Source organism: Panthera uncia, assembly GCF_023721935.1.
Source record: "Panthera uncia isolate 11264 chromosome C1 unlocalized genomic scaffold, Puncia_PCG_1.0 HiC_scaffold_4, whole genome shotgun sequence".
In the NCBI taxonomy this organism is placed as follows: Eukaryota; Metazoa; Chordata; class Mammalia; order Carnivora; family Felidae; genus Panthera; species Panthera uncia.
In genome coordinates this window covers 36,907,460-36,930,360 of record NW_026057585.1, presented here as the reverse complement: position 1 = coordinate 36,930,360, position 22,901 = coordinate 36,907,460, and the positions used below count along the sequence as shown (strand labels likewise).

Genomic DNA, 22,901 nt, shown 5'->3' with positions numbered 1-22,901 from the left:
AGTGACAGTCTGGGTCCTTGATTAGAGCAGGAGTTATTAGGGTAGAAAAAAGTCAATTTGAGAAGTGTTTGGGAGGTAAGTTTGTGAAGTTTAGATCGCTTATGCATTAGGTTTTTTAATTAATATTCATGGAGTACCTATGTGCCAGACATCAGTCTGGGTACTTGGATACAGGAGGAAACCACACAGGCAAACATCCCTGCCATCATGGAGCTTACATTCTGGTGGGAATGATAGGCAATAAGAAAAAGGTAAATGTGTAGTGTATTACATGATGATAAGTGCTAGGAAGTGGGGTAAGGGGAGAGAAAGTACGGGGATAGTTACCAGATTTAACCATAAAATATATATATATATAGGACACCTGGTTGCATTTAGATTTCAGATGAACAATGTATATATTTTTTACTATAAGTGTACTCCATGCATTTGGGGAGACATATTTATGTTAAAAAATTACTCACTGTTCATCTGAAATTTAAGTGTCACCAGGTTTCCTGTATTTTATCTAACTACTCTACATATGGGTGGAGGTACTCTTTATAGAGGGTGGTGAGTGAAGTCTCTCTAATATGTAATCTTTGAGTATTGCCCAGAAGGAAGTGCAGAGGGAGTCCTGTTGCTATGTCTGGAAAGAACATGCTGACAGGGGAACAGCAAGGGCAAAGGCCTGAACAAGGAGCATGATGTCTCCAAAGACAGAAAGGAGGCCAGTTTTCAGGAAAGGAGAAGTAATCATATCTGGGGAAAATTCCAGGTTTACTAGGGGCTGAAGTGAATACAATTATGAGTATCGTCTTTCAAAAAAATAACAAAGTTGCAAAAATTAGTTGTGATAAAATAGTCTACAGAAAATCACAGAATTAAAAACACACAAAATACTGCAGACATCACAAAATCCAGAGAAATAAAACATTACTTATATTAACTAACTGCCTGACACAAACCTCTGTAATACATTTTTCCTACCCTTTTGGCTATGTATTAGGGTATTTTCTTCTTGTGAACATAATATTGTAATATCATTTTCTGTAGAGAGAGGAAAGAAAGATTTTTCAGTCTCTCCTCAAAAATGCTCAAAAAAGCACCTCAAGGTGCTTTATGGGGCACCTGGGTGGCTCAGTCAGTTAAGCATCGGACTTGGCCTCAGGTTGTGATCTTAGTTCGTGAGTTCAAGCCCCGTGTTGGGCTCTGTGCTGACAGCTTAGAACCTGGACCCTGCTTCAGATTCTCTCTCTCTCTCTCTCTCTCTCTCTCTCTCTCTCTCTCTCTCTTTCTCTCTCTGTGTCCCTGCCCCACTTGTGCTTTCTCTTTCTCTTTCAAAAGTAAATTAATAAACATCAAAAAATCTTGTTCATTAAAAAATAGTTGCTTTATTATTGATAATTGATAAAATCTTTTATTTAAGCAACTTACTAACGATGACGTTAAGTTTAAGATTTTTGTCAAATTTGGGAAAAAATTTGTATCAATCTTCATATATTAACAGTAATATCTCAGGACATTTCAAATTTTCTGAGGCAGAGACTGGTCTTCAGTACATTGATTCAACAATTCCTAAGCAGTTTGTCAATGATGTCCTTACTGTACTAGCATATTATAAATTATGTGTTATATTTGTGAACACCAGGATTGTACTGCATTATAGGGTATGTTTCTAAAATTTTTTTTAACATTTATTTATTTTTGAGACAGAGCATGAACGGGGGAGGGTCAGAGAGAGAGGGAGACACAGAATCTGAAACAGGCTCCAGGCTCTGAGCTGTCAGCACAGAGCCCGACACGGGGCTCGAACTCACAGACCGTGAGATCATGACCTGAGCTGAAGTCAGCCGCTTAACCTACTGAGCCACCCAGGTGCCCCTATAGGGTACGTTTCTAAAAGAAGAATAGTATTGGGCTGCCTGGGTGGCTCAGTTAGTTAAGTGGTCGATTCTCGATTTAGGCTCAGATCATGATCTCAAGGTTCATGAGATTGAGACCCGCATTGGGGTCTGCGCTGATAGCGTGGAGGCTGCTTGGCATTCTCTCTCTCTCCCTCTCTCTCTGCTCTTCCTCCGCTCATGTTCTCTCCCTCTCTCTCAAAAAAAAAAAAAAAAAAAGAAGAATAGTATTTTGAGTAGGCTTTAATGAGAACTGAATCCTCCATGTGTGATTTACTAATTTCAGGCTCCATACATTTCAAACTCTCTCCACCATATATTCTCAGTGGTTGGTGCCCTAAAGCCTATTTCTACAGCAATAGGACTTTACCCTGCATTTCAGGTCATGATGCCTGGTGAATTAAGGCAGTAAGCAGCACCAATAACAACTTAACAGGGTGGCTAGCACATGGAAGTGGCAGCAAACTACATAAAGATACTCCTCGAAACCCAAACTCAAATTATCTTCATGTCAGTTTCTCCTACAGATATGATTATGCCTAACCGATCACGAGGAGTAATGTAATAGATGATACATGTAAACTCAGAGTGGAAAAGCCCTGTGAACTTAACTGGTTTCATTAAAATACCTTACTTTTGCAGTTGTTACAAAAACAAAACAAAACAAAACAAAACAAAACAACAACAACAAAACATCATCATGCAAACCCATTTCTGGGTCTCCTCCCCCAGACTTGAGAGTACTCATCCCAGTGAAGGGTCCTTTACTAACTTCACAGTAAATTCACCTATGCAGTGATTAACATCTATATGGATCTAATAAGTAAACATTATATATATATATATATATATATATAAATATATATAATTTATATATATATTTTATATATATATAAAATACATACATACATTATATATACATTATATATATATAATATGTACATACATACATATATATGTGTATATATATGTGCGTGTGTGTGTGTGTGTGTGTATATATATAATACATACATTATATATACATTATATATATATAATACGTACATACATACATATATATGTGCGTGTGTGTGTGTGTGTGTATGTATATAACCAAATGATAACATTTTAAAATTTATTAATTCAAACCTTAAATTTTAGCATATCTAAAAATTAGGAGCATTTTACAATAAATGGTGTTTTATAAATGTTATTGGTCAAGGAGTAATTCATAATAAGATTGTCATTACCTCATTTTAACCTAATTAGCTTTTGAAAGACCTTGCCTGTAAATGCAAACTCGTCCTGAGGTACTAGGAGTTCAGGCTTCAGCATATGAATGTCACCCATGAATTATACTCATAACATACCACACAACTCACCTAAATGAATTAAAATTTCTTTTGACTCAGGAAGAGCATATAGGCTAGCATTGTTTTCTTAACAAATTTTACTTATCATGTAAAACTTTGATAAAAAATAAATACAAAAATAGGCATAGAGGAAGAGAATCCAAAAAACAGAAATTAGAGACAGTGATTAGACTATCCTTTGAGGAAGGATTGTTTTAAAGGGGATGGAGAAACAGCAGTAACTGGAGAGGTATGCAGGGAGAAGCCGCAATTATTTCTTAATAGTAGAGCGTATGTTTATGGGAATAATCTGAGAGAGAAAGAGAGAGAAAATGGATGATGTAGGTGACTGAGCCCTCCTCTTAAAAAAGGAATGGAGGCTGGATGGGTACAGAGTGACTGGCTTCAGAAGACACAATGAAGGTGAGTTTGATGCAGAGGGCAGATGTGGAGGCAGATGTAGAACGTGGTTGGAACTGGAGGGTATTATGCTAAGTGAAATAAGTCAGTCAGACAAAGAGAGGTATCATATGTTTTTACTCATAGTGAAACTTGAGAAACTTAACAGAAGACCATGGAGGAAGGGAAGGGGAAAAAATAGTTTCAAACAGAGAGGGAGGCAAACCATAAGAGACTCTTGAATACAGAGAACAAACTGAGGGTTGAAGGGGGTTGGGGGAGAGGGAAAAATGGGTGATGGGCATTGAGGAGGGCACTTGTTGAGATGAGCTCTGGATGTTGTAAGCAATGAATCACGGGAATCTACCCCCAAAACCAAGAGCACAGTGTATACACTGTATGTTAGCCATCTTGACAATAAATTATATTTAAAAAAAAAAAAGTCTTTTCAATTGCTTCTATTTCTTAGTGACATAATATGCAGTTACCAGCTGAAAATGAAGACCAGAGATGGATATTAGTAGTTTGAGGAGAAGGAGAAATAGTGAAATAGTCATTTAGGAGAGAGAGTGAACTGACTGGCTAGGTGCTGTAGGGTTGCTAAGAGCACACTAGAGTTTAGTGGTCATAAATCTAAAATGAAGCCAGTCAGTATGTGGTAATTAATTAATGCAGGGGATGAGAAATGTGGAGTGAGGAAAGGAAAGCACCTAGAATAGCTCCCGAGTCTTGCCTTGAGCAATGGTTATATATTGGTGCATTGAATCAGGGGATGCAGGTGAAACAGGCATAGAGTAGGGAGTAGAGATAGTGTGACTTCAGTTTTTAAGATGTTAACTAAAAAGTGCTTATAGGATATGTATATGGACTGGTATTCGGCCATATTTTAAATATGTAAGTTCTCAAAAGCAAAGGAAAATTTTAGGGTTGGTGATATCAATTCACATCACCACCACATGTAAACATGAATTAATTGAATGCCATTGGTTAGATGTAGGGTTTAGAATGAGCCTCATTGTGATGTTTGTTAGTTGTAGAATGTTTGTGGGGGGCTGAGTTATTAAGGAAGAAGACATGAGGAATGGGGAGGCACAGAGAACTTCACTGTGGAAGATGCAAACATAGAGGTTTGTATACTACCCACTAATGAGCTATGCCCAAATGTTGGACTGAGAGCACCATGCCATTGATTGGGCCCATTGATCTGACAACTACTCTGTACTTGTGCTGCTTTATTATTTTTTTGAAAGAAAACTACTTTCATTTATTTAGAAATTTTTTGTTGGAGTCAGATGTCATTTGAACTGAACTGAATATAACTGAAACATAACTGAATATTCTTCTAGCTTTCAATGCATATAGAAATATTTTATTACAGAGAAGGAACTTTATATACATGCGGTAATTGATTGTTTGAAAGTACAAATAAAAATGTCAACCAAATCTATTATGTTAAAAGCCTCTGACTTTGTTATTATTTTATTTTAAATTAACTATCTCTTTCGAATGTTCCACTATAGATGTTTAAAACCTGATTCCTAAATATACCATTTTCTTTAAATTTCTCGGATTTTTAAACTTATTTTCATCTCATTTTTTTAAAAACATCTGATTTAGAATAAATTACTTCTTTGGTTTAATTGTAGGGACATTCTAAGATCTCTAACATAGTCTTACTAGTTGTGTACCACATACTTCTTAAAACTAATATCTTGAAATGTTTCATAGTTAAATAATCCAAAAAACAGTTACAGAAATCAATAGTGTCAAGATAATGTTTAGGGAATAAATTAAAGCATTTGGTCATATGCCCAACAGCAGAGAAAAAAATGCTTTTAAGGGAACTATGTTAATACATTTTTAATGATATTCTACATCATAATATGTAGTATTATGAAATTGATCAGATTGACTTCATATGGTAATGCATTTTGCATACTTTTATTAAATTGTATTCAAATTCAATGCCTTGTAATCATTTAAAACAGAAGTGTCATTTTAAATTTTATAATACGCTAAATAGTTAAATAATTTAACATGAAAAATTTAATGTACCATTTTGATAATGTATCAGGATTTATAGAGAATTGGTTTCTTTTATCTTTTATTCCTGAATCCCTAAAATAAAGAGTGTCAGCATATGAAATTCAATTTGTATTTTCTCCTATAAAAATTTATCTACACTAGATTTAGAATACAATGCTTTGGGGAATTAAATAAATTTTTCAAATTTGAAAATTAAAATGTGTGCACCTAATTATGGTTTTCTGATCAATATATGCATTTATCTTTTTGTGCCATCTTGAGAGAAGGACTTTATTCAACCTCCAGGATGGGTCGTGCACAACAAACACAGTATTGGAATAAACTGAAATTTCTTGCTTACTTGTTATGTGTTTGCTTGCATATAGTTTTTTTTTTTTTGAGTTTTTATTTTTAAGTAATCTCTACACCCAGCATGGGCCTCGAACTCATAACTCCCAAGATCAAAAGTTGCATGCTCCACCCACTGAGCCAGCCAGCCACCCCTGCTTGTGTGTTTGTGTGTGCATAAGTATGGTTAATACAGCTTCACATAATCTTATTTACATTTACCCCTTCACTATTATTAGACAGAGATAACCCCCACTGTATTTTGTAGACATCTTTTTCTTCCTCCTCACATGCTACCTTTGTACACACTCAGGGATTAATTACTGGGCAGATTCTGTCCTTTGTGTTTGTGTCCTGATAACAGCTAATCATCTAGTAAATTTTGGCTCACTTTCTATACACAAATAGCTTTGCTATTAACAAGGCAGGATTTTTAGCAGATCAGAACACAAAACCAACTTTAGAGTTAGACAATTTTGAGTTCATTTTGTATTTTCTAGCTATGTGATTCTGAGTGAATGGCTTAAGCTCCCTAAGCCTTAATTTCTCATTTGCGAAATGGGATAATGATACATATAAGGATCCTTACCTCGCAAGATTATCATCAATATGAATTGAATACCATAAGCAAAATATCTAGCCATGATTTGCTTATAGTACTTGGTTATTATATTATCATCATTTTAATTCAGTTCATTTGGACTAGTTTCTGAGACCTAGTCATGTATATCTACTTAGATGTTGTGGTGGATATGATAGAGTGTCTTCTTAACAAAGGGTAATGTTCCCCTTTCTCAGAATGGTCCGGATAGTCAGAAGTGCATCATGATATGGCTTCTTTGATCAGAATCAGTCAGAGTATGAATAGGACCTGATTCAAGTCATGCCAAACAAGATCCCAACCTAGACATTTTCAAAGTAAAGCAGGAGAAAGAGCTTTATGGAATCTGTCTCTGAGGGCAGAGCTAAAAGATGTGATGCTCAAAAAGTACCAGCAGTTTGCACAGTTTGCACAGTACCACGTGATGGGATCAGGTTGTTAATTAGAATACAGTTGAAAGTAGGAAGAAACTACTTTGTTTTTTATTGTTTGTTGAGCACCTGCTTGCTGGATAGTGATAAGCACTAAGGGCTCACAAAAGTGAGCAGAACCAGTCAAGTCTCCTGCTTCTTGGAGTGTATGAGCTAATGAAATGTCCAGTGTTGAAGACAAGGCACTGAAGGAGTAAATATAACCATGAGTGACTGATTAGACACTAAGTGCTGTGAAGGAAGGAATAGGGTCCAGGGACAGGATGGACTAGAGAGTTAGGAAAATCTTCTGTGAATAAGTCACACTTAAGCCAATACAGTGAATCCTAGAAGTGGCTATCTAGGCAGAGATGGAGAGGAGGGTGGCTCAGGTAGGGGGAAAAAAGATGTGCAAAGAAAATGAAGAGGAACAGGAAGCATTTAAAAAACTAAATGAAAGCTCAGTTATGGAGTGGTGATTCACAGTGTAGACTATGGACCCATACTGCTTGGTTTTGAACAAAGAGCTACTAGTAATTACCTGTTGCTCTTTGAGCAAATTATTTAACCACGTTCTGTATCAACTTTATCAAATGTTTAAGGGAATCACACAAGTTACATAGTAACCTCGGAGTGGTCTGTGAGGGGACTAAGGGAAATGATATATGTAAAGCACTTGACACAATGTGTTCAGCATGCGCTAAGAATTCAACCTATAAAGGGTAAATCTTAGAGGGTAAAAACTCAAGAAGAGGCTGAGAAGTAGCGAAGAGCATGAGAAATTATCTGGTTTCCATTTTGGAAAGCTCTCCAAGTCTGTAGAGTAGAAAATATATTTGACACGTAGGATTAGATGTGAGGAAGCAATTCCTATGCTGCAGGGTTAGGTGATGAAGCTTTGATGCAGCTGGTGGCAGTTGTGGGGACTGATTTTAGCGTGTTTGGGAAATAAGATCTATAGGACTTGGACAAAAATTGAAAATGAATGTAAAGGAGAAAAGGTATCAGGAGTAGCAAGGAACTTCTGAGATCAGAAGCTAGAGGGACAGGAAATACACCTAAGAACAAAAAACAATGCAAGGTATTAAGTCTTATTGCCAAGATAGGAACAAATTGCAAACTGAGCTCAGAGGAGGGGATGTATTTGTAAACAATCTGAGGATCTTTGGGAATTTCCATTTATAGAGTTTGGAAATTTGTTGCTTTATTTATTTATTTATTATTATTATTATTATTATTATTTTTATTTTTACACAACCAAAATAGAGAGAATGAAAATAATGGTGAGATTATTTTTCCTATGCTTCCCTCTGAAAAAAATCAGGTGGTTACTCACCAAAAACACAAATTTTAAATAGCTGTTGAATGATCTTTATGTTTTATTATTTTATCAAAACTCCCGTATACATTGAAATCCATTATTCAGTGCTGATTTCCAAATACAAAAACAGAATTAGAAAAGTGAATATTTTTTATAGGCACACCATAGATATTGGACCCTCTGATCTCACCATGCAGAGAAAACTTCTCTCTTCTGTGGGGGATGTGTGCTGATGGGGAGAGGGAGAATAGTGTTCACTCCATGCTCTTTGTTTTCTTTAGGGAGAGAAGAATTTCCTCTCTGTCTATGGAAGCTTGAGAAATAGGGATGAGCTTGCTGTGGGGGCACAGCTGAATGATGCAGCAAGTTGAAACTGAATAATTGATTGAAGTTTCTGGAAATTGAACTTATGGGTATGTGGGTGCCATATTTTATTTTGAATAAAACAACAAAGATATCTGGTATAAAAATACTTTCTTCTTTAAGGATTAGAGTCTACTCCTGCAACCAAAATGACACTGTATGTTAACTAACTTGAATTTAAATAAATAAATTAAAAAAAAGAATTAGAGTATGCCAACAAAAATCAATGATCAATGCAAAGTTCTAAAATAAAATTTTTTTTTTGGTAATAATTCCACAGTTTTAGGTAAGGCTAAAAAAACAGATAGAAGTAAAGTTGAAGATCAAAACAACAAATTTATGGTAAGTATATTAAAAGACAGAACATTTTAGTTTTATTATCCAAAAAGAAATTGTCAGATGGATAAAAGCCATGCTATTTAACTATCATGGCTCTAGTGGCATTAGCCATATATATATTTTTGTTTGTTTGTTTGTTTGTTTGTTTGTTTTTAAATTTGAGAACCTACTAGGTATTGGGCGAATGCTTGTAGACTCCAGTCGGACAAGAAGTTCTTTGCATGTTATAAGACAAAGAACACACTAGGAAAGATTTTCATTTTTTATTTAATCAAGTTAATAAACACCCCTGAACCTATGTCTCCTTCTGTAAAATGGAGTATTAATACCTAACTGTAGAGTATTAAAAGTTATTGAGATAATATATATTAGATATTATGCTTTTAATAAATAGTGGTTATTATTATTATCTGATCTTCATATTTTATTTTCTAGAAGATTCGATTACAGTCATAAAGCCAAATCATATTTTTGGTTCAGAGTAAGCCTAAAATTAATTAAAATTAGAGCATCTTTCACATGAGCTGATTCAAATATTTCTTGAAATTTCTTAAAATTTGTTTATAAAACTCAATATAAATGTATTTATTTATAAAATTTTAGGATTTCAAAATTCGAGTTCATATTGATACCATGAGGTTCTGTGAAAGTGAATTCTGATCATTTTAACATCCACTTACTAATAAGTATTTATGTTGTAGATGTAAATGCAACGAGGTATCTGTTGTTTATTGATGCCTTAACAAATTATCACATACTTGGTAGCTTAAAACAACATACATTTCTTGTCTCACAGTTTTGTAGGTTAGAAAGCCAGCATGGTGTCATTGGGCTAAAACTATGGTGGCAGTTCAATTGCCTTCTATATAGGCTGCCCCAGGGGGAGAATCTGCTCTTTCCAGGCTCATCTGGGTTCTTGGTAGAATTCAGTTCCAAGCAGTTGTGGGACTGAGATCACCACTGTATTGCTGGCTTTTGGCCAAGAGCCCTTCACAGTTTCAGGAAGCCACCCATACAACCTTCATCTTGAAAGCCAGCAAAGGTGGTTGGGGCCCTTTTGGACTTCCCAATTACCTCTTCTGTGGCTTCATGTCTTTGGCTTATTCTTCTACATCTCTTTGACTTCATTCTTCTACATCTCTTTGACTTCATCTGGAGAAAGTTTTCTGCTTTTATTTTTTTTTTTTTAAATTTTTTTTTTTCAACGTTTTTTATTTTTGGGACAGAGAGAGACAGAGCATGAACGGGGGAGGGGCAGAGAGAGAGGGAGACACAGAATCGGAAACAGGCTCCAGGCTCCGAGCCATCAGCCCAGAGCCTGACGCGGGGCTCGAACTCACGGACCGCGAGATCGTGACCTGGCTGAAGTCGGACGCTTAACCGACTGCGCCACCCAGGCGCCCCGAAAGTTTTCTGCTTTTAAAGGCTCATATGATTACATTGGGCACACCTGGATGATCCAGGATTATGAGAATCTTCTTGTTTTAAGGTCCACAACCTTAATTACATCTGTAAAGCCCCTTTTGCAGTGTTCCGTGTTCACAGGTTCTAGGGACTCAGGTGTACAAATTTTGAGTGGAGGCATTATTCTGCCTACCACAAATAGTATTCTCAAATAGTAATCTGTGTGAATTTTTGGTGTGCCCATAGAGTCTTAAATTTTTTACTAGTAAAGAATTAAGAAAGATATGTAACATATGTACTGCATTTTCATAAGGAAATTTGTAAATCATACTTATATTAGCTAACATTGTTTTATTTCTTCAATTACCATCAAATTACACATGTTTGGTAACTCCCTTTGAAGTAAATGAGCAACATTTATTCTCAATAAAGCTTCCATTTTAACTAGGCACATTAAATATCATTAGCACAAATTCATTATAAATTACATTCCAGATTTCATACAGGGTTTATTTACCCAGCACTTGTTATATAGGAAAAGTTAACTAAGATAATATTAATATTAGTTTTAGCAGATGCCCTACAGTTAACTAGAATCTATTTAATACAAGAAGAAATTCTTGCTTTCTTTTGTAACGGACAAAAATCAAATCCATGTTTAGATTATGCTTATTAATCTCACCTTTCTACTTTTATTTTTATTCTAATGATACATGTAAATTCAGAGGCATATTTACAATAGATGGACTTTAAATGTAAACTTCACTGTTTTGTATCACTAATTATGTTAAAAGATACATAAATTCTCTATAATTACCCTAAGCTTATTGCTATTTTAATGTAACATCTTTTTTTTTTAAATGTAACTTGGATTTTTGACATTAGTCCTTGATTTGTATTTTATCCAAGCACCACAGTCTTGGATATCCCCTGCAGAGATAGATCCATTCCTAACAAGGGTCTTTTTTTTTGGAACTTGGTAATGATTATAATACAGATGACAATCCCTGCCACTCTTTTTAGGCTGTAGCTTTTCAAGACAGAGTGGTGCTCCCTGATCCTTCTTAAGCCCCTGTTTAAATGTAAATTAGAAGAGACCGGTTTATATTACTTATTCCCGGCATCCATATGCAACACCAGATTGCAAAAAAATATATATGTATATATATATATTTGTAAGAAGCTATCCCTATATTATCTTATGACACTCATCACTGACACTTTAGTGCTTAAGCTGCCAGACTAGAAGCATTTCAATTATCTACCTAAGGGAAAAACCATCCCAAACAGACAGACCTTTGTCTGTTTTAGAGCTGGATTGAGTAAGTGGAGAGCAAGTGACTTTTTAGTGCTCTTGGTCTAATTAGATAGCAGTTTGGTCAAAGGGGTTATTTGCATCTTTTCCTGAATAAGAGAAATTAAATGCCCTTAACCGGATTTTGAAAGGCAGATGGGACCTTAGACGGCCTAATATCACCTTTTCTACTGAAGGTTTTAATTTAAAAAAAAGTTCCATCTTTAGGTACATGAGAGGACAGTGTCGTGGACAGAAGGTAATTATTAGCAGCATTCAAGGGCGAAGAAGAAAGAAAAGTAGCAAGACCCTTCCCTTAGCCTTTTAATAGAAGGTGAAAGTGGGGGGGTGGGGTGGGAAAGAGCTTTACCTATGAAAGGAGAAACTTCCTTTCTCTGAATTTTCATCGAGTTTTTTTACTTAAACTTTGGTGATTTGGTGTCCTGTTTATTTAGCACTTGACTGTGGAAATTTTTTATCAGAAGTACAGTTACTATCACTAAATGTCATTATCATATGAAAACAAAGAGGCTAGAGGAACAGAATAGTCTCCTTGTTGGTATTCAATGAATAGATAAAGTCTCATTCATATCACCTACATAAGATGTCACTTAAAATCCTTGGGATCAGGGGCGCCTGGGTGGCTCAGTCAGTTTAACATACGACTTTGGCTCAGGTCATGGTTTCGTGGTTCATGAGTTGGACCCTCACATTGGGCTCTGTGCTGACAGCTCAGAGCCTGGAGTCTGCTTCAGATTCTGTGTCTCCCTCTTGCTCTGCTCTTCCCCAGCTTGGGCTCTGTCTGTCTCTGTCTCTCAAAAATGAATAAGTGCTTAAAAAAAATAAAATAAACTCCTTGGTATGAAATCTCTCTGCTTCCATTTATAATCTGTAGGATTTTAATTCCTTTGGGCCTAACTATTCTCAACTGCAAAACTGGATCAATATTGCTCATTTCATCGGTTTGTTTTAACGGCTAATTGAGATAATGCTTGTGAAATCTTTTGTATGTTTATTATCTAAGTGTTCAATAAATAAAGATGCTGTTATTTATTTTATTTCATGCTCATGGCAAACCTGTGAAGCAGGCAAGGAAGGTATTATTATTATCATTTCACAGTTGAAGAAACTGAGACAGGACTATTTGGAGGCTTTCTTGTCCGTAATGAAATGTTGATGATTCTTTCCACTACTCAGTGCTGCTTCTCAGCCCTGCAGTTGCCTGTCTAGATGTGAAGGAGACCTAATTTAGAGTATCTTCTTGATTTGAAGATGTGCAGTAACCTATCATGTGCACAGCACACTGCAACAGATGCTGAAGGAAACAGAGAAGTATGATTGCTGTACACGCTTCCTGTTCAGTAAACAAGAGGTCTATCCTACTTGGTTCTGGTCCTTCTTGGCTCAGAGAGTTGACTCAAAAGCACATAATCATAGAGTTGAGGTCACCAGAAATATAATGCTGCCCGTAGCATATAGTATCCCTGTACATGTTAAGGACTTGGTATTAAAGCTAGCTTCCTTCTCTATTTGATAATCACTTCTCCTTGCCCATTATTTCCCTCCCCTCCTTTCTTTCCTCATCTAATAGACTTTTATTAGAAGACAAGCAGTTAGGGGCACCTGGGTGGCTCAGTCGGTTGAGTGTCCAACTTCAGCTCAGGTCATCATCTCGCAGTCTGTGAGTTCGAGCCCCACGTCGGGCTCTGTGCTGACAGCTCAGAGCCTGGAGCCTGCTTCAGAGTCTGTGTCTCCCTCTCTCTCTGCCCCTCCCCCACTCATGCTCTGTCTCTCTCTCTCTGTCAAAAATAAATAAACATTTTAAAAAATTTAAAAAAAAGAAGACAAGCAGTTAAGCCTGACCTCTCTAGTAGATAAATGCATTATTTCCTCCATGTGTTTAGTGTCTCTAAAAAACAGATTTTGCTTTAATGATGGATTAAATTAAGGGGACTGTAGATGGCTTTCTGATAAAATTTTCCTTGTATATAGTTTTTACCACACTTAAAAGAAGCCTAGTATGATCTTTTGAGTGACACAGGGAGGTAACTGGAAGTTCCCTGCAACCTGAGTATGTTGTCTTGGATCACATAGCATGCTGCGATGTGATGACTGGTTTCAACAACATAAGGATGTAAGGAAACAACAGGCGGATTGAATTAAATGTTTGTGTGTTGGAGTATTTCATGTGTGAGTGTGTGTGTGAATTAGGTGAATTAGAGCAGAAGGGATTAAGAGGCGGGGAGAGAAGAAAATCAAGATGACATGACTCACACACAGAGTCCAAATGCTTCCAAACCCTAAGCCCTGATTGCGGTCAGGATCCAAAGGAGCGCACACTTTTTATGTCTCTTGCTGTGCTTTTTCTTGCCCTGCTTGTCATTCTCCTGCCATTCCATTAGATCTGGTTTAAATCTGTTGGGTAATAAGACAACTCTACTGAGCTGTATTTTTTCCTGCAGTTTTATTTCAATATAAGGTCTATGTAACTGGAAAAATCTGTTTGGAGGCAAATAGCATGACCCATAGTATGAGAATATTTCTGAATGATGGAGAACCAGATTTGTTAGAGCATATCCCAACAGCTGTCTTTTCTGAGTTGATTCCTTATAGCTCAGTCTTAAAACATTTATCTATCTTGCCAAAGGGGCAAGGTCTAGTTGTCTTCTTGTTCTCTCTTTTTTCTAAATTGAAATTATATACGAATGAGACAGGAAATGGCTAGAATGCCCATCCAGCATGTAAAAATGGGACCAGAAAACTAAAACTTTTTGCGATACACCTCTGCAAAGTATTGTGAAAGTCACACGAGATTGTCTTTATTCCTAACGCTAGCTGTTTTACAATCCAAAAAATATGACAGAACACAATGTGATAGTTTGTCAAGGTATCTCCATGGGATCATGGGGCACATTTTCCTCTTGTGATACACTGTGGCTGTATATCTGTGTTTTAGAGCTGGAGGATGTCTTATAGACCACCTAGTTTAACCTCCATTTAATAGGCACAGTAACTAAATCATAGACATGGGAATTTGCCTAATTTTACACAGCAGGTTACTGAAAAGTTCTGAATAAAGACAAATTTAAACTTCCAGGCAATCTCCTATATTTGAGAACTCTAGGTATTTTGAGGGGGAAAAACATGATAAACAATCCTAAAGTCATCGTTGAATGAATGACAACGCAGATGCTCTAATTTGACTCCTGTAACAACAGAAGCAATCCAACTACTCTTTTCAGACCTGAGTGATGAGTGGCTTTCTGATAATCCAGTTCTTTCAGCTGTACCTACCCAACATGCCTCTTTATGGTGAATGTCACCTCACAGCTGAAGCAAGTTTATGGGGCACTGCAGTTCCCCGGGCGTTCTTTGTTCAGTGGAGAACCAGAGAACTTCAGTCTCGGGGACTGTGAATCCACCAGCTTTCATCAGTCTGAAATGCATTTTAAATCCGTGTCAGGCTGGCTGCAAAATTTATTTCTCCAACTTGATAGTGAGTCCAGCTGCCCCACACTCCTGTGAGTACCTATACTAATTACATACGATGAAACATAAGAAATGAGCAAAAACAATGATTTGGAGCTGTGTTTGAAAGGAGAGGTGAAAGTGCAGACTCAAAAACAATAATCCTAATCAGTGCCGTAGAGAAAGCAAGCTTCTGGGTACGTTACCATGGCTGTAAGGAAAATGTATACATAGAGAAGCTTTATGTTACTGTATAGACCAAAATGAGACTATTAATGTTGGTGTCTTCCCTTGAGAATGCTGACAGTCTTTCATTTTCTTTTGTCTGGTATTTCTGAAGCTGTCTTTTCTCACATCTGAGTTTGGTTAGTCACTATTTCAAACATTATTATACTGAAAACATTATTATACTGAAAATTCAAATAAAATGATTTTGCCTTTAGGTCTCAGATTCCACACAGGATTCTTTAATTATTAGTGAAGCAGGTTTGATTTTTTCCATATTGAAACCAGTCTCCTCAGTGCTTCTAGGACTGAAGTATTTTTGGTTTTAATTTCATGTCACTAATGTAGTCATCAGAATTGGCACATTTGTTTTTCTTCACAATTTCCCTGATTGGTAATTACCTGACCAGAAGTGGTCAAGCACTTCATGAAGTAGTGCTTATCAACAATTTGTCTGAACGTACCATTTTGCAAAATGTAGTTTTGCTATATTGACAAATTTGAACATGACTTGATGGCCTGATAATGTCCGTTGCCTAATTGGCGTTGCTGGGAAAGTTGTAGACAGCTGGGTGTGTTGGGAGATGCTTTAATATTGGGCTAAGTGTAGGGGAAAATAAATTCTGTTTGTAACCAGAAAGGGAATGAGGGGAAAGTGATAAGTAAATAAATCAAGAGGAAAAAGAAAATGTGACTATCTGAGAAAGGGAATAGAAGCCAAGTTTCACAGCCTTCTGTCAGTTGCTTGGGAGACAAAGGGAGGGGAAGTGGGGAATGGAGTTTTGTTTAAAACATCAGGAAGCAAGAGAGGGCACTGATTAAACATGCAGGTTGTGGAGCCAGAATTCCTGGGTTTAAAACTTATTTTTAGCACTTCCTGCCGTGAGAATAATGTCGGACTGCTTAATGTAAGCCTCAGTTACTTAGTTCTGCAATGGGGCTATATAATTACACCTACCTCATAAATCCATGGGGAAGATTCCATGAGATAAACCATGTCTTGATCCTTAGTCCAGGGCATGACCCACTTTAAATGTTAGCTGTTACTGTTATTAAACCTCAGAAGTTTGTTGTGGTTATGTATGGGGGAATGCTGAGGAAAACTGTAAAGCCAGAGCCAAAGAATATAAAATTCATTTTGTTGATAAAAGGGATTTGATAAGACATATATGCTACCATAGCTACAATGTAAACTTGCTGGAAATAGCTTTGAAAGAGTGTGGAATTGCGACAGCCGATTTTATGTTGGAAGAAAAGCAGTGTTATTATTTTTAGGTCCAAATAGAATTGCCTAATGGATTCCATACATTAGTAATGTAAGACTATATGCCTGACTTACTTTCCCTGGCTCCATTTGAAGGGAGGGGAATGAGAGATCTAGTAGAAGGTGACTTGGCATACAGAGCAGTACAATCTTATGCTCATTGTCTCCAGAGATCCTGGTGAGACAAGGAGATGCGGAAGTTGTTGGAAAGGAGACAAGTTTTTATTCATTACTCTTAGGCCAGAAGAATCATGAGGGCATGATTCATCACCAGACTAGGCTTAATTTAAAGGCAACTTTGGATCTCTTTGCTTTGGTAGTTAAACTGTTTTGTGGCGACTAAGTGGTAATATACAGGGGCATGTATAATAGAGATACATGGGCAAATTTCCTTATGGGTTATAGTTTCCATTTCTTTACAACTGTTAGACTTTTTCACTGTCTGTTGTGAGAATTAAAGGATACCACTTATTAAAAAAAAAAAAACTACCTAACAAAATGTTTGAGGCACAGTAGTTGTGCTACAATTGTTAATTTCCTTTCCTTTATCTATTTCTTTAGAATTTCTTCTATTATTCCTTTAGATACTTTCTTGCTTATACCCTACTATGACATCCAGTTGAGAGCATGATGACTTCTCATTCATTTTTCTTGCGTATTTACTTGGTAACCCATTGCTTTCCTTTGGGCATTTTACTTTCTTGACCCTCTGACACATGTCCTTTTCAGTTCTCTTTTGTGCTCAATATCTTCTGTTGGCTCCTGTAGATTCACTTGCCTTCTCCTCTCCTCTGCTCTGCCTTAATAATGGGCTACATCAATGATCCCCATGTTTTCTGGCTTCTGGATGGGTTTGGCCAGTGGAGAAAGGGTGCTGGGGAAGATCCTTGAGAGCATGTGATGACTGGCTGACCTGTGAACTGGACCCCAGCAATCAGAAGCTCCTTACCCCCTCCTCTGCCCTTGGAATGTGTGTTCCATTTGCTTTCCCTTTTCCCGGAAGCTGCCCCAAGGACATAGCCTTTGAGATAATGATGTGGTATTTTTTTTTTTTAATTTATTTTTTTATTTTTTTATTTTTTAATATATGAAATTTACTGTCAAATTGGTTTCCATACAACACCCAGTGCTCATCCCAAAAGGTGCCCTCCTCGATACCCATCACCCACCCTGCCCTCCCTCCCACCCTGCCCTCCCTCCCACCCCCCATCAACCCTCAATTTGTTCTCAGTTTTTAACAGTCTCTTATGCTTTGGCTCTCTCCCACTCTAACCTCTTTTTTTTTTTTTTTTTTTTTTCCTTCCCCTCCCCCATGGGTTTCTGTTATGTTTCTCAGGATCCACATAAGAGTGAAACCATATGGTATCTGTCTTTCTCTGTATGGCTTATTTCACTTAGCATCACACTCTCCAGTTCCATCCATGTTGCTACAAAAGGCCATATTTCATTTTTTCTCATTGCCACGTAGTACTCCGTTGTGTATATAAACCACAATTTTTTTATCCATTCATCAGTTGATGGACATTTAGGCTCTTTCCATAATTTGGCTATGGTTGAGAGTGCTGCTATAAACATTGGGGTACAGGTGCCCCTATGCATCAGTACTCCTGTATCCCTTGGATAAATTCCTAGCAGTGCTATTGCTGGGTCATAGGGTAGGTCTATTTTTAATTTTCTGAGGAACCTCCACACTGCTTTCCAGAGCGGCTGCACCAATTTGCATTCCCACCAACAGTGCAAGAGGGTTCCCGTTTCTCCACATCCTCTCCAGCATCTATAGTCTCCTGATTTGTTCATTTTGGCCACTCTGACTGGCGTGAGGTGATATCTGAGTGTGGTTTTGATTTGTATTTCCCTGATAAGGAGCGACGTTGAACATCTTTTCATGTGCCTGTTGGCCATCCGGATGTCTTCTTTAGAGAAGTGTCTATTCATGTTTTCTGCCCATTTCTTCACTGGGTTATTTGTTTTTCGGGTGTGGAGTTTGATGAGCTCTTTATAGATTTTGGATACTAGCCCTTTGTCCGATGTGTCATTTGCAAATATCTTTTCCCATTCCGTTGGTTGCCTTTTAGTTTTGTTGGTTGTTTCCTTTGCTGTGCAGAAGCTTTTTATCTTCATAAGGTCCCAGTAATTCACTTTTGCTTTTAATTCCCTTGCCTTTGGGGATGTGCCGAGTAAGAGATTGCTACGGCTGAGGTCAGAGAGGTCTTTTCCTGCTTTCTCCTCTAAGGTTTTGATGGTTTCCTGTCTCACATTCAGGTCCTTTATCCATTTTGAGTTTATTTTTGTGAATGGTGTGAGAAAGTGGTCTAGTTTCAACCTTCTGCATGTTGCTGTCCAGTTCTCCCAGCACCATTTGTTAAAGAGACTGTCTTTTTTCCATTGGATGTTCTTTCCTGCTTTGTCAAAGATGAGTTGGCCATACGTTTGTGGGTCTAGTTCTGGGGTTTCTATTCTATTCCATTGGTCTATGTGTCTGTTTTTGTGCCAATACCATGCTGACTTGATGATGACAGCTTTGTAGTAGAGGCTAAAGTCTGGGATTGTGATGCCTCCTGCTTTGGTCTTCTTCTTCAAAATGACTTTGGCTATTCGGGGCCTTTTGTGGTTCCATATGAATTTTAGGATTGCTTGTTCTAGTTTCGAGAAGAATGCTGGTGCAATTTTGATTGGGATTGCATCGAATGTGTAGATAGCTTTGGGTAGTATTGACATTTTGACAATATTTATTCTTCCAATCCATGAGCAGGGAATGTCTTTCCATTTCTTTATATCTTCTTCAATTACCTGCATAAGCTTTCTATAGTTTTCAGCATACAGATCTTTTACATCTTTGGTTAGATTTATTCCTAGGTATTTTATGCTTCTTGGTGCAACTGTGAATGGGATCAGTTTCTTCATTTGTCTTTCTGTTGCTTCATTGTTAGTGTATAAGAATGCAACTGATTTCTGCACATTGATTTTGTATCCTGCAACTTTGCTGAATTCATGTATCAGTTCTAGCAGACTTTTGGTGGAGTCTATCGGATTTTCCATGTATAATATCATGTCATCTGCAAAAAGCGAAAGCTTGACTTCGTCTTTGCCAATTTTGATGCCCTTGATTTCCTTTTGTTGTCTGATTGCTGATGCTAGAACTTCCAGCACTATATTAAACAACAGCGGTGACAGTGGGCATCCCTGTCGTGTTCCTGATCTCAGGGAAAAAGCTCTCAGTTTTTCCCCGTTGAGGATGATGTTAGCTGTGGGCTTTTCATAAATGGCCTTTATGATCTTTAAGTATGTTCCTTCTATCCCGACTTTCTCAAGGGTTTTTATTAAGAAAGGGTGCTGGATTTTGTCAAAGGCCTTTTCTGCATCGATTGACAGGATCATATGGTTCTTCTCTTTTTTTTTGTTAATGTGATGTATCACGTTGATCGATTTGCGAATGTTGAACCAGCCCTGCATCCCAGGAATGAATCCCACTTGATCATGGTGAATAATTCTTTTTATATGCTGTTGAATTCGATTTGCTAGTATCTTATTAAGAATTTTTGCATCCATATTCATCAGGGATATTGGCCTGTAGTTCTCTTTTTTTACTGGGTCTCTGTCTGGTTTAGGAATCAAAGTAATACTGGCTTCATAGAATGAGTCTGGAAGTTTTCCTTCCCTTTCTATTTCTTGGAATAGCTTGAGAAGGATAGGTATTATCTCTGCTTTAAATGTCTGGTAGAACTCCCCTGGGAAGCCATCTGGTCCTGGACTCTTATTTGTTGGGAGATTTTTGATAACCGATTCAATTTCTTCGCTGGTTATGGGTCTGTTCAAGCTTTCTATTTCCTCCTGATTGAGTTTTGGAAGAGTGTGGGTGTTTAGAAATTTGTCCATTTCTTCCAGGTTGTCCAATTTGCTGGCATATAATTTTTCATAGTATTCCCTGATAATTGTTTGTATCTCTGAGGGATTGGTTGTAATCATTCCATTTTCATTCATGATTTTATCTGTGTGGGTCATCTCCCTTTTCTTTTTGAGAAGCCTGGCTAGAGGTTTGTCAATTTTGTTTATTTTTTCAAAAAACCAACTCTTGGTTTCGTTGATCTGCTCTACAGTTTTTTTAGATTCTATATTGTTTATTTCTGCTCTGATCTTTATTATTTCTCTTCTTCTGCTGGGTTTAGGCTGCCTTTGCTGTTCTGCTTCTATTTCCTTTAGGTGTGCTGTTAGATTTTGTATTTGGGATTTTTCTTGTTTCTTGAGATAGGCCTGGATTGCAATGTATTTTCCTCTCAGGACTGCCTTCGCTGCATCCCAAAGCGTTTGGATTGTTGTATTTTCATTTTCGTTTGTTTCCATGTATATTTTAATTTCTTCTCTAATTGCCTGGTTGACCCACTCATTCGTTAGTAGGGTGTTCTTTAACCTCCATGCTTTTGGAGGTTTTCCAGACTTTTTCCTGTGGTTGATTTCAAGCTTCATAGCATTGTGGTCTGAAAGTATGCATGGTATAATTTCAATTCTTGTAAACTTATGAAGGGCTGTTTTGTGACCCAGTATATGATCTATCTTGGAGAATGTTCCATGTGCACTCGAGAAGAAAGTATATTCTGTTGCTTTGGGATGCAGAGTTCTAAATAGATCTGTCAAGTCCATCTGATCCAATGTATCATTCAGGGCCCTTGTTTCTTTATTGACTGTGTGTCTAGATGATCTATCCATTTCTGTAAGTGGGGTGTTAAAGTCCCCTGCAATGACCACATTCTTATCAATAAGGTTGCTTATGTTTATGAGTAATTGTTTTATATATCTGGGGGCTCGGGTATTTGGCGCATAGACATTTATAATAGTTAGCTCTTCCTGGTGGATAGACCCTGTGATTATTATATAATGCCCTTCTTCATCTCTTGTTACAGCCTTTAATTTAAAGTCTAGTTTGTCTGATATAAGTATGGCTACTCCAGCTTTCTTTTGGCTTCCAGGAGCATGATAAATAGTTCTCCATCCCCTCACTCTCAATCTAAAGGTGTCCTCAGATCTAAAATGAGTCTCTTGTAGACAGCAAATAGATGGGTCTTGTTTTTTTATCCATTCTGATACCCTATGTCTTTTAGTTGGCGCATTTAATCCATTTACATTCAGTGTTATTATGGAAAGATATGGGTTTAGAGTCATTGTGATGTCTGTATGTTTTATGCTTGTAGTGATGTCTCTGGTACTTTGTCTCACAGGATCCCCCTTAGGATCTCTTGTAGGGCTGGTTTCGTGGTGACAAATTCCTTCAGTTTTTGTTTGTTTGGGAAGACCTTTATCTCTCCTTCTATTCTAAATGACAGACTTGCTGCATAAAGGATTCTCGGCTGCATATTTTTTCTGTTTAGCACACTGTAGATATCGTGCCAAGCCTTTCTGTCCTGCCAAGTTTCAAAGGAGAGATCAGTCACGAGTCTTATAGGTCTCCCTTTATAAATGAGGGCACGTTTATCCCTTGCTGCTTTCAGAATTTTCTCTTTATCCTTGTATTTTGCCAGTTTCACTATGATATGTCTTGCAGAAGATCGATTCAAGTTACGTCTGAAGGGAGTTCTCTGTGCCTCTTGGATTTCAATGCCTTTTTCCTTCCCCAGTTCAGGGAAGTTCTCAGCTATAATTTGTTCAAGTACCCCTTCAGCACCTTTCCCTCTCTCTTCCTCCTCTGGGATACCAATTATGCGTATATTATTTTTTTTTAGTGTATCACTTAGTTCTCTAATTTTCCCCTCATACTCCTGGATTTTTTTATCTCTCTTTCTTTCAGCTTCCTCTTTCTCCATAACTTTATCTTCTAGTTCACCTATTCTCTCCTCTGCCTCTTCAAGCCGAGCCATCGTGGATTCCATTTTGTTTTGCATTTCGTTTAAAGCGTTTTTCAACTCCTCGTGACTGTTCCTTAGTCCCTCGATCTTTGTGGCAAGAGATTCTCTGCTGTCCTGTATACTGTTTTCAAGCCCAGCGATTAATTTTATGACTATTATTCTAAATTCACTTTCTGTTATATTATTTAAATCCTTTTTGATCAGTTCATTAGCTGTTGTTATTTCCTGGAGATTCTTCTGAGGGGAATTCTTCCGTTTGGTCATTTTGGAGAGTCCCTTGCGTGGTGAGGACCTGCAGTGCACTTCCCCTGTGCTGTGGTGTATAACTGGAGTTAGTGGGCGGGGCCGCAGTCCAACCCGATGTCTGCCCCCAGCCCACTGCTGGGGCC

The 22,901-nt window shown here is 37.4% G+C and overlaps 1 long non-coding RNA gene across 1 annotated transcript; it reads left to right on the top strand.

The window, feature by feature from the left end:
• Positions 1-4,533: 4,533 nt before the first annotated feature.
• LOC125912465 (uncharacterized) lies at positions 4,534-9,071 on the top strand. The gene is made up of 2 exons (XR_007454750.1): positions 4,534-4,740; positions 8,600-9,071. It is a non-coding gene; the product is annotated as an uncharacterized LOC125912465 (long non-coding RNA).
• The last annotated feature ends 13,830 nt before the right edge of the window (positions 9,072-22,901 follow it).